This window comes from Oryctolagus cuniculus, chromosome 8 (genome assembly GCF_964237555.1).
Source record: "Oryctolagus cuniculus chromosome 8, mOryCun1.1, whole genome shotgun sequence".
Classification (NCBI taxonomy): Eukaryota; Metazoa; Chordata; class Mammalia; order Lagomorpha; family Leporidae; genus Oryctolagus; species Oryctolagus cuniculus.
Window position 1 is genome coordinate 33,047,672 of NC_091439.1, and position 12,851 is coordinate 33,060,522.

The 12,851-nt window shown below is 37.7% G+C and overlaps 1 non-coding gene across 1 annotated transcript; it reads right to left on the reverse strand.

Annotated features, from left to right (window-relative positions):
• Positions 1-203: 203 nt before the first annotated feature.
• On the reverse strand, positions 204-310 carry LOC127483386 (U6 spliceosomal RNA). The gene has a single exon (XR_007909559.1). It is a non-coding gene; the product is annotated as a U6 spliceosomal RNA (small nuclear RNA).
• Between the last annotated feature and the right edge of the window lie 12,541 nt (positions 311-12,851).

Sequence of the window (12,851 nt, forward strand, 5' to 3'; positions counted from 1 at the left end):
GATCATTTTGACAATTAAGATTGCATATTACAGCTTTACAATTACAAACTTTCTCCTCTCTCTCATCCCTCCTCTTATTTTTTACTGAGATCTTTTTTCAATCGACTCTATATCTATATCTATATCTATATCTATCTATATCTATATGATTAACTCTGTTAAGTAAAGACTTCAACATACAGTATGAAGAAGAGAAAAGGAAAACAAATATGGAATGCTTCACAATTTTGTGTGTCATCCTTGCACAGGGGCTATGCTAATCTTCTCCATATCTTTCCAATTTTAGTACATGTGCTGCTGAAGTGAACACTTTTGTGTCTTTCTTTCTCCTTACCACCCATATCCCCCTGCAAGAGGTATGATCAGAAGTAGTTTGAAATGTCCTCAGTCCAAGATCCTCAGTGATGGGGCTCCATGGAGAAACCTAAGCCAGTATGCAGATGTGCTGGAAGATGGCCACTCAGGACACCTGAGTCCTTGCCTGTGGTTCCTTCCACAGACCAAGGTGCACTGTTTTGCAAGTCTGTGAGGCTGTCACCTAAAGCCTTTGGAAATGCCTATGGCTATGGTTGCACAATCTTGGAGACAAATTTGACCTGGACCTATACCCCTCACTTGCCTCCTGGATTTTCTGGCAAATAGTAAACATTAATGAAGGATTATAACACCACTGCTTTGACAAGACAGCTAAGGGTTCAGTTCATAAGTAAAATCTAATCTGGAAACTCAGATAACAGGATAGGACAGAGAAATAAGGGATAAGTAGAGAAAATGTTATAGACAACTCCATGAGCTGTTATAAAATCAAATATATACTATATCCTTGTGTTATTTCTCTCCTGCGATGTCACATATTAAATTTTTTGCCTTGTCTTTCCTCTAATTTTCCTCCAAGGTTTTAGTATAAGTTGATTTGGATAATTTTAGAATTATTACCGACTTTCAGATGTTAAGACAATGTTAAGATCAAATAAATGAGTAGGGGCTGGCGCATAGCGTGTAAAGCCGCCCTCTGCAGTGCCAGCATCCCATATGGGTACCATTTTGAGACCCAGTTGCTCCACTTCCTATAAAGCTCTCTGCTGTGGCCTGGGAAAGCAGTAGAAGATGGCCCAAATGCTTGGGCCTATGCACCCATTTGGGAGACCCAGAGGAGGCTCCTGGCTCCTAGCTTTGGTTCAGCCCAACTCCAGATGTTGTGGCCATCTGGGGAGAGAACCAGCAGATGGAACATCTCTCTCTCTCTCTCTCTGTAACTCTGGCTTTCAAATAAATAAATAAATTTTAAAGAAAGGATTAAATCTCATGGATGCCTATTTTGGAGAGGTACATTCGAATTTTTACTATATATATTCAAATTATGTTAGGCAGCATAGCATTCTTGTTACTGATTTTCTTTTGAAGTCTAAAATTTAGAAAAGGCAAGTTGGTGGGTATTGAATCGTCTCATGAGCGGACTTCAGTGACTGAAGGGCTTTTCTCAGGTGCATTCCAATCCTCTGGCAGCTTACCAAGTCCCGGCTCTGTTGGGAAAAGCTAAAAACTATTCCCAATTTACTTTACAACTCAGATTTCATCTGTAACCTACTTTCAATAAGATAGAAATGCTAGGGTGGGAAATGCCTTCTTTGCTTTCTTGTCAAGCAAAGTAACAGGACCTGTTACCTTCCTACAGCAACAGTAACAGAATAACAAGTTTCTAGTTCCTAGCTCTGTGACTAATGGCATTCTGTGTTCATCAAACATGCATCATGGCTGAGTTTTTATGATCCTAGGGCCAGCAGTTGTAATAGAGCATCCGAGAGCTTAAAAGAAACAAAGAACAACAACAAAACCAGTGTTGAATCAGTGTTAAATTTGAGAGGAGTCTGTGGATGCTTGGGTGGAGTTGACCCAGGTAGCCATGCAACCCATAGATGACTGGAGCAAATTCATCTATATTTATCCTCCCTGTTTAAATAATAGACCGCAGAAGATGGAGATGAATTCTGTAAACAGAACTTAAAACTTGAAAATTCTACAGCTAAAATGATCCCAGATGCATGTTTGGTGGTAGTACTTAACACATACTTTAGAAAATGCAACTGTGACTCATGATACAGGGGCACACTTGGGATCCAGATCAATCAAGATGTCATACCATCTCTTCTCATTTATGTCATATAAAACAACAATGATGTATGGAACAGGAATGATACATAAATTGAAATGAAATGCCCACAAAATAGAGCGTGCTGAGCAGAGCTTTCAGCAAGTATTGGGAAGAGAATTGAGAAAAAGAAGTGACCATTTGTGAGAAGTGAATATGTGGTTTTCCTGTGGGAAACAAGAACGGAGACTTCCAGATTGAGCCCACATGCCACCTGGTAGAGAAACACAAGAAATTATTCTTTGAATCATTAAATTGATATGTGAATATTTGAACTTCCAAGCTTTAACATTAAAGTAAGGGAAGAAAGAAGAAAATTCTTCATTAGAAATTTGTATCTCTCTTTTATGAAATACAGACAAAAATATGTATTTCCTTTCAATGGTGCTTTTCTGAAAGTACATTTTTGAAGTGGACAGTGTTCCAAAAATTATTTGCTTATTTTCTGTATAAATATATGTTTCATATAAATCAGTTTCACATTTTGAAATATCAATTCTGTTTAAAGTTAATGAGATAAATTTGAAACTGGGGAAAGTAAGTAGTGTCGTGAACATAATTGGAGAGCCAGCATTTGCACCCACAGCATCTGGATTCTCCAAAATTTCAGTCATGACAAAAGGAGACACCTCTGATCTGTTTCAATTTTGTATTGGGTGCCAAGACTTATTTAGTAGCTCAACCCAGAACCAGTCACAACACCTCTCCCAATAAACAGAGAGAACCAAAATCTACATGTGAAATTCTTGTTTGTTTGTATTATCTGATGATTTGTTATATTCACCTATAGATTTAAACTTGATAAATTAAGTTGATGGAAAAGTTTGACTTAAATGTAAGTTCACTCTCAAAATATTTTTCTTCATAATTGACTTATTAGAAAGGCTGAATGACACAGAGAGAGGAAGAGAAATAGAGAGAGATGGAGAGACACACAGAGATTTACCATCCACAGGTTCACTACCTAAATGGCCACAGCAACCAAGGATGGATCATGCTGAAACCAAAAGTCAGGAACTCATTCTTTGTGTCTTATGTGGATGGCAGGAGCCCTAATACAGGGATCATCCTTTGCTGTCTTTCTAGGCATATTAATTGAAGCTGGATCGCAAGTGGAGTAGCCACAACTCCAACCACCCAGTAATATGCAATGTCAGAACCACTATGCCACAAACAAAATCCAACATCTAAATTCCTGAAGTGCATTTATTTAGGCACAAATGAGAAAGGTAATAATTTAACATAATTGAGAAATAGAAACAATTCTGTATGCATTCCAATTTTACAGAGTGAAAGCATATATGAAATTTAATTTATTAACACACAAGTATTTATAATGCATAACTGAAGAATTATTATGTTAAAAACCCAATTTTGAGCATACTGAGTGATAATTGAATTTTATAATCTCATTAACTAGGTAAATATAGTGAATATCATCTTGGGAATTAATATAAAATAGGACATGTCTGAAATTTTGTAATAATGGTAGTGTTTTATAGCATGACTTTTGTCAATAAATATAAAGCTACACATTTTCCAGACTCACTAATTTGTCTTGAAAATTAATAATCTTAAAAAATTTCTTGGGGCCGGCACTGTGGCGCAGCGGGTTAACACCTAGCCTGAAGTGCCGGCATCCCAAATAGGCGCCGGTTCAAGACCCCACAGCTCTGCTTTCTGTCCAGCTCTTTCTCTGTTGTGGCCTGGAAAGGCAGTAGAAGATGGCCCAAGTCCTTGGGCCCCCCTGCACCTGCATGGGAGACCTGGAGGAAGCTCCTGGCTCCTGGCTTTGGATTGGCACAGTTCCGGCTGTTGAGGCCAATTGGGAAGTGAAACATCCGATGGAAGACCTCTCTCTCTACCTCTCCTTTCTCTGTTTAACTCTTTCAAGTAAAATAAACAAATCTTAAAAAAGTATTTCTTTATGTGTTTGAGTGGCAGAGACAGAGACAGAGACAAACAGACAGAAATAGAGACATACAGAGCTCTGCTTTTTCAGTCTGCAAATACCTACAACAGCCAGGATTTGGACATGGCTGGACTGAAGCCGGGATCCAGGGATTCAGTACAGGTCACTTCCCATGTAGGTAGCAAAAATACAATTACTTGAGCCTTCACTACTGCCTCCCAGGGTATGCTTAGCAAGAAGCTAAAGTCAAAAGGCAGAGGGCTGGATATTTAACCTAATATTCTGATATGAGATGCAGGTGTCTTAACCAGTATCTAACTACTAGGCAAAATATCTGCCTCAAAATTAGTAAATTTTGCATTGGTCATTATACCTCAATAAATCTGATTAAGTACAATGTATACCATGATTATTAAAAAGATCTATGACTGGCAGGTGCTGCGGCTCACTAGGCTAATCCTCTGCTTGTGGCACTGGCACTCCAGGTTCTAGTCCCAGTTGGGGCGCTGGTTCTGTCCCGGTTGTTCCTCTTCCAGTCCAGCTATCTGCTGTGGCCCGGGAAGGCACTGGAGGATGGCCCAAGTGCTTGGGCCCTGCACCCCATGGGAGACCAGGAGGAAGTGCCTGGCTCCTGGCTTTGGATCAGCATAGAGCACTGGCCTTAGCGGCCATTTTGGGGGTGACCCAATGGAAGGAAGACCTTTTTTCTGTCTCTGTCTCTCGTTGTCTAACTATCCCTGTCAAAAAAAAAAAATCTATGATATTTTACTATTATGTATCTTACTATATGATATCCCTATTATGGATATTTGATGGAAAATTAAACTATATTGTAATCCCTATCCAGACATGTAGGCCAGTGTGGAACTGTTTTCTGTGAGGCCTTGGCAGGTCAAGCTATTTCTTCTTTCTGGTCTGAGGCTCTTAACAATTAACTGTTGAATGTGCTGGGAGTGCATTATCTTGTGATATGAAGAACCTACTGCAAACATTTTGGACATTGGTGCTCTCTCTTATAGAAGCAGGATATCCTTTGAAGTTTTAGTTCTGTGATTCACGTTGCTCATTTCTTAAAATATTTTCTTATTTCTTTATTTCAGTGTGTTACAGTGAGAGAGGGAGAGACGGAGAAAGGTCTTTCATTCACTGTTTCACTCCCCAGTTGGCTGCCATGGCCAGGCTTGGGTCAGACTGTAACCAAGAGCCAGTAGCCTCATCCTGATCTACCATGTGTATGGTAGGGGCCTAAGCACTTCAGCCATCTTCTGCTGCTTTTCCCAGTCCCAGGCCATTAGCAAGGACTGGATGGGAAGTGAAGTACTTGAACCAGCATCCATATTAGATGCCAGCATTTACAGTAGCAGCTTTACTCGCTATCCCACAATGTTGACCCTCAGCTTACTCTAAAGTTTTAAAATTAGGATGTATTCTCTTTCAGGGCCTCATAGCTACGGCGCTAATGGCATACGCACATGGTTGACAGTATTCCAGGTTTCTGTTGTTCTTTACTGCTTGTCTATAAGTAACATGTCTACTCATGTAGCTTAATGCATTTGGGCTCATTCTGTTATTGGACTCAGACAAGTTGGTATGTGTTCCACAAACCTGTTGCAAGTCTGTAGGGTCCAATTTGATGTAACTCTGTCTTATTAATGAATTTGGAGTAGTGATGTTTTATTTCCCAGCTTGGGGCACAAACACCATTCCAGGGTACAAGGATTTGATATATTATGGATATATTATGGGGAAGAGAAAGTGATAAGTGGGACATAGGTCTTCTCCTCAGTTTCTCCCACATGTGGGGGAACTGATGGCATAGATCAAGGCAGAAATAAAACAATTTGGAAATATCATAATTTTGGGGTGAACATGTAAACATTCATTGTCAGGGCTAGAGAACTGAGTAGTAGAGCAGAATATGTTGCAAAAGAAAGGATTTCATTTTTTTTTACAGCTGAGTAGTATTCCATAATTTCTTTAACCAGTCAGCAGTTGATGGACATCAGGGTTAATTCCATATTTTATCTATTATGAATTGTGCTGCAATGAACATGGGGGCATAGGTCACTCTTTCATATACTGATTTCTTTTGGTTTGGGTAAATTCCCAGGAGTGAGATGGTTGGGTCATATGGTAGGTCTATATTCAGCTTTTGGAGATAACTCCATACTGTCTTCCACAGTGGTTGCACAAGATTATATTCCCACAAACAGTGGACCAGGGTTCCTTTCTCCCTACATTCTCTCCAGCATTGGTCATTTGTTGATTTCTCTATGCAAGCCATTCTTGTATTGTTGTTGAGCTCTTTATATATTCTTGATACTAACCCTTTATCAGTTGCACAGTTTGCAAATACTTTCTCCCATTCTGCCAGTTGCCTTTATACTTTGCTGAGTGTTTATTTTTCATTGCAGAAGCTTCTCAGCTTGATGTAATCCTATTTGTCAATCTTGCCTTTGATTGCCGGTGTTTCTGGGTTCTTTTTTTAAGAAGTCTTTGCCTATGCTAATGTCTTGCAGAGTTTCCTCAATATTCTCTAATGGTTTGATGGTATTAGATCATAGATTTAAGTCTTTGATCCATTTTGAGATGATTTTTGTGTAAGGTATAAGGTAGAGGGCTTGATTCAAACTTTTGCGATTGGAGATCCAGTTTTCCCAGGATCATTTGTTAAAGAGACTGTCCTTGCTCCACCAATTGATTTTAGTTCCTTTATCAAAGATAAGTTGGTTGTAGATGCTTGGATTGATTTCTGGAGTTTCTATTCAGTTCCATTGGCCTATAAGTCTGTTCTTGTGCCTGTGCCAGGTTATTTTGGTTATAGCTGCCCTGTAGTTGTTTCTTGAAATCAGCTATTGTGATGCCTCTTGCTTTGTTTTTGTTGTATAATATTGCTTTCATTATTCAGGCTCTGTTGTGTTTACATATGAATTTCAGCTTGATTTTTTCTAGATCTGTGAAGAATGTTTTTGGTATTTTGGTTGGGATGGTTTTGAATCTGTAAATTGTTTTTTGTAGTATAGACATTTTGAGGATGTTGATTCTTCAACTGTGAACATGGAAGGATTTTCCATCTTTTAATCATTTTTTCTATTTCTTTCTTTAGTGTTGTATAATTTTCATTGAAGAGGTTCCACATCCTTGATTAAATTTATTCCAGTGAATTTGATTCTTTTCATAGCTATTGTGAATGTGACTGATCTTAAAAGTTCTTTCTCAGCCATGATATTATCTGTGTATACTAAAGCTACTGATTTGTCTGTGTTGATTTTATGCCTTTTCATTTTAACAAACTTTTTATGAGTTCCAATAGTCTCTCAGTGGAGTCCTTTGTATCCCCTATATGTAGGATCATGTCATCTGCAAATAGGGATAGTTTGATTTCCTCCTTTCCAATTTGTATCCCTTTGATTCTTTTTCTCAACTAATAGCTGTGGCTAAAACTTCCAGGACTATATTAAATAGCAATGCTGAGAGTGGGCATCCTTGTCTGGTTCAGGATCTTGGTGGGAATACTTCCAACTTTTCACCATTCAATAGGATATTGGCTGTATGTTTGTCATTAATTACCTTGATTGTGTCGATGAATGTCCCTTCTATACCCATTTTGCTTAAGGTTTTCATCATGAAGGATGGTGTATTTTATCAAATTTTTCTCTTCATCTATTGAGATAATCATATGGCTTTTGTTCTTCAGTTTCTTAATTGATTTGCAAATGTTTAACCATCCTTGAATACCAGGGATACATTCCATTTGGTCCAGGTGAATGATCTTGTTGATGCCTTGGATTTGATTTGTTAATATTTTGTGGAGGATTTTCGCGTCTATGTTCATCAGAGATATTGGTCTATAGTTCTTTTTTCTGTTGCATGTACTTCATAGAATGAGTTAGCTAGGATTCCGTCTGTTTCCATTGTTTTGAACAGTTTGAGAAGTATTGGAGTTAGTTCTTTTTTAAATGTCTGGTAGAATTCAGCAGTGAAGCTGTCCAGGACTTGATTTTCTTTACTGGGAGGATTTTTTTCACTGTTTCAGTTTCTGTCTTGGTTATTGGTCTATTTTGGTTTTCTATATTTTCATGACTCAATTTGGTAGATTGTATGTTTCTAGGAATCCATCCATATCCAGCTCTTTGTGGTAATTTCTGATTATTTTTTTTTTATTTTTGAGGTATCTGTTGTTACATTTCCTTTTTCATTTCTGATTTTATTGGTTTGGATCTTTTCCCTCTTTTTGTGGTTAGTTGGTCCAATGGTGTTTCAATTTTGTTTACTATTTTTTTTAAAAAAAGCTCTTTATTTTCCCTGAATTTTGTATTTTTCATTTCAATATTTTATGTCTTCTCTATTTTTTTTTTATTTTTTATAATTTATTTTGACAGGTAGAGTTATAGAGAGTGAGAGAGAGAGACAGAGAGAAACATCTTCCTTCTATTGGTTCACTCCCAAAATGGCTGCTATGGCTGGCACTACACAGACCGAAGCCAGGAGCCGGGTGCTTCTTTCTGGTCTCCCATGCAGGTGCAGGGGCCCAAACACATGGGCCATCCTCCACTGCTTTCCTGGGCCACAGCAGAGAGCTGGGCTGGAAGAGGAGCAACTGGGACTAGAACCTGGCGCCCATATGGGATGCTGGCGCTAGCCCTCTAATTTTAATTATTTCTTTCTTCTTATCAGTTTTTTTGTTGTTGTTGTGTTTCTAGGTCCTTGATATTCACTGATACTCATTTATTTATTACCTTTCCAATTCCTCATGTAGGCACCAATTGCTATAAACTTCCCTCTTAACACTGTTATTGCTGTATTGCACAAATTTTGATATGATGTGTTGTCATCTTCATTTGTTTCCAGAATTTTTTTGTTTTCTCCTTTAATTTTTCCAGATGGTCACAACTGGGAACCATTATACACAATGAAATAAGCCAGTCTCAAAAAGACAGATATCATATGTTTTCACTGATAAAATGTAACTAATAGAACATCTGAAATGTATTGCATTGGAGTGAAATAAACATTTTGAGAGTCAATGATTGTTTATAGCCTTTGTCTCTTTCATTGAGGAGCAGTGTTTTGTATTGCTTTGTTTCTCCTCATACTATTTGTTGAACTCCTTTATTTAGAGTTGGGTTAACTATATTATCATAATGTATAATGAAAATAAATCACTGTAAAAATTAAGAATGGGAATTTGGGAGGGAATGGGAGGAAGGTTTGAAGTGTGAGCTGGAAGGAGAGATGGGGGGTTCACTATGTTTCTAAATCTGTATATATGAAATATATGGAACTTCATAACTTAATTAAAAATTAAAAATACAAGCTCCTGATATATCTGAGGAATAACCAACATACCAAGTGATGAGCCTTCACAGAAATGGAGACTTACTATCTAAAAGACAATATGCAAGGGCCAGTGCTATGGTTCATAGGTTTAAACCACTTCCTGAAACATGAACATCTCATATGGGCCCCAGTTCAAGTCCTGGCTGCTGCACTTCCAGTCCTTCTCCCTATTGGACAGCCTGAAAAACTAACAGAAGATGGCCCAAGTGCTTACGTCCCTACTTGGGAGATCTGGAATTCACTCTTGGCTCCTGTCTTTAGCCTGGCCTAGCCCCAGCCATTGCTACCATTTGGGGATTGAGCCAACAGATGGAAGATATCTCTCTGTGTGTGTCTGTCGCTCTCTCTCTGTAAATCTGCCTTTAAATAAATCATTAAATGTAATAAATAATAAAAAATAAAGGACCATATGGAGAGAGGCCGGGAAGTCTCAATGCTGTGTGCTTGTTGTGTGTATTTGGTTTTGGGTATCGCTGCTATAAATGTCTGAGAATGAATGACATTTGGGACTAGAGCCAAGATCTCTCAGTTTTCAACTAGAGGCCAATGACCACGCCCTCCTATTGATATAAGAGACAAATTTAAGGGATTTCTGATTTCCCTGGGGTTCTTGCATACTTGATCCCATGTGACAATATTTCCAATTTCTCTTCAGGGGAAAATTAAACTGATTGTATTAGTATATTAGTAGGTTTTTTTGTTTGTTTGTTTTTAACATATTTGGTTACCTGTAGTTCTTACCTGCTTTTAGAGCTTATCCAAACATTTTGTATGCTAGTGACTATGCTTGCTACCATGGAGTACTTTGGAAGCATTGAAATCTTAGAGGCTTATGGCACAGAACTCTATTGCTCTGTAATGGATAAGAGTACATTCCATGAAAGTGTAAAAATCCACCTCCATCAGCTACCTAAACTAAACTAGGCCGAATGAGTTATTCAGCCAAAGAAGGACATTACTTTGTCAATTCAAGACTTGCTACAAAGTATACTATCATAATTATAATTATAATTATAATTATATGATATTATACTGGTAACTGGGTACTTTGATGTACAAGGCTCCTTTGATTACATGGACAGAATAGGTTACAGTGATGATGAAGAGAAGTTGGATTAGAGGTACACCTGTATGATGGACTACATGAAAAGTATTGTGTGAGGAAACTAATTTCTTGTAACTCTGCCATTAATGAGACTTGTTTGGTGAATGTCAGTGAACCCTAACCTGTGAAAGGAAATTGAACAATAAAACAATGGAATGGATGATACATGTACACAAAGGCTACATCATTGTGGATGAATTGGAGGTGACTCAAATATGATAAAGATAGTGTAATGCCTTGGAAGCTAGTGAATGATGGAATCTTTCACATTGGCTGTGCTAGAAGTGCCCCTGGACATCATCTCAGGTGTAGGGTACTCAAATGGACCAATATCCAGAGGTTGTCCATTAAGAACATCCTAGTCAGTACAACTCGCTCTAGGTGTATGTCTTATGAAGTTTTTGGTTCCATACTCAGGAACCATTGCAACTATTTCTTTCTCCATCACCACTGTCTTGGGATCCCTGTAAACATCCCATAAGTACCCTGAGAAAATTGTTTTAAGCAAAAGAATGGCTTTGACTTTCTTTTAACTCAACTGGGAGAAGTGTGTATAGTTGCCAACACCTCCTACTGTACCAGGATGACTATCTTGTGTATTATAGAAGCCTATATTGAGGAGATCCAGAAGCATATACACTGACTGCAGACAGTGAATTATTAAAATATGTCTCTGTATCCTCACTGTGATATTATACTACAGTATTCAGAGTGCTAATAATCAGAAGAATCTGGAAAAAATGAACAATGTACAAGGGAAATCTCCATATTATTTCTTGAATTGTGTGAGTACACAATTTCAATTATGATAAATATCTTAATATTTTCAAATAAGATAAGTAGATCAGAAATAGTGCTGTACCTGTCATAATTTTCTGTCATAAATAAATGCTCACCTTTTAGAATTACCATAAGTGTTCTTCATATATGTATTATAATAGTTGGAACAATGTAACATTTCTTGCATTCAATAAAGCCAAAAGCAGAGAAAAATAGCAAAATTAAAACAAAGTATATGTAATAGCAACAGAAATAAGCAGGTCAAGGTCAGGAAAGAAGACAACAATTAATGTATTACTCAGCTATCCTCAGGATTTAGATAGTATCTGGCTACATCAGAACAAAATAGTAGTTTCAAAACATCCAACAATTAAATACATTGAAATTTTTTTGGAATGTATTTACAAAGTATCAAAAAAGGCTTCCTTATGCTAAACCACTAGTTTTAAGAAATCTGTATCTCAAGCTGGTGCCCCAGCTCACTAGGCTAATCCTCCGCCTTGCAGCGCCGGCACACCGGGTTCTAGTCCCGGTCGGGGCACCGGATTCTGTCCCGGTTGCCCCTCTTCCAGGCCAGCTCTCTGCTGTGGCCAGGAAGTGCAGTGGAGGATGGCCCAAGTGCTTGGGCCCTGCACCCCATGGGAGACCAGGAGAAACACCTGGCTCCTGCCATCGGATCAGCAAGATGCGCCAGCCGCAGCACACTGGCCGCGGCGGCCATTGGAGGGTGAACCAATGGCAAAGGAAGACCTTTCTCTCTGTGTCTTTCACTGTCCACTCTGTCAAAAAATAAAAATAAAAAAATAAAGAAATCTGTATCCCAGATTAAGAGAATGCACATTGAAGATACAGAAATACAAAAGAGAGAAAATATGATCAAGGATCATGAGATATAGAAGAAAAAAATCTCAGTAGCTCTTAATAAGTGGCAATAATATATGCAATAAATATATACTTCATCTGAAAAGTCTATAAAAAATGAAAAGTTTATTTGTCCCCTCTGGATTAAACATGAAATTGATAGAGGTCAACTAGTGAGAACCTCTGATGAAATGTTTGTAGGGAATATTGGAAACAACATTACTGTACCCTAGGAGATTAAAAAAAATAATAAGTGTGAGTTTTTGAAACAAAGTAACAAAAGAAGCATTTTGAAGTAATTGACTATTTATTATCAAAACAAACTGAGAGATGATCCAGAACATTATGAATTCAGCCTGCATGCTTTCTCCTGAGCATTCTTGAAGATTCACGACTTAAAATTGTGTAAATATAATTATGCTGTTATTTCCCATGCCAATATGAATCAAATAGACAATTTCAAGCACAAAATTGTCTATTAACTCTGTATTTTCATGAGGATAATTTCAAATATATTCAAATTTTAAAGAGTTTGTAACTTTAAATATAAGAATATTTCATCACTGATTGAATCCATACCTAACAACATTTTTTTTTTTTTTTGCTTGCGCTGAACTTGAGTATGAGCAGCAAATAGCATTTCAGTATCGTACTTGGTCAACAGAAGCCCTATTATATTATCCTATATTATCCTCTTAACCTTC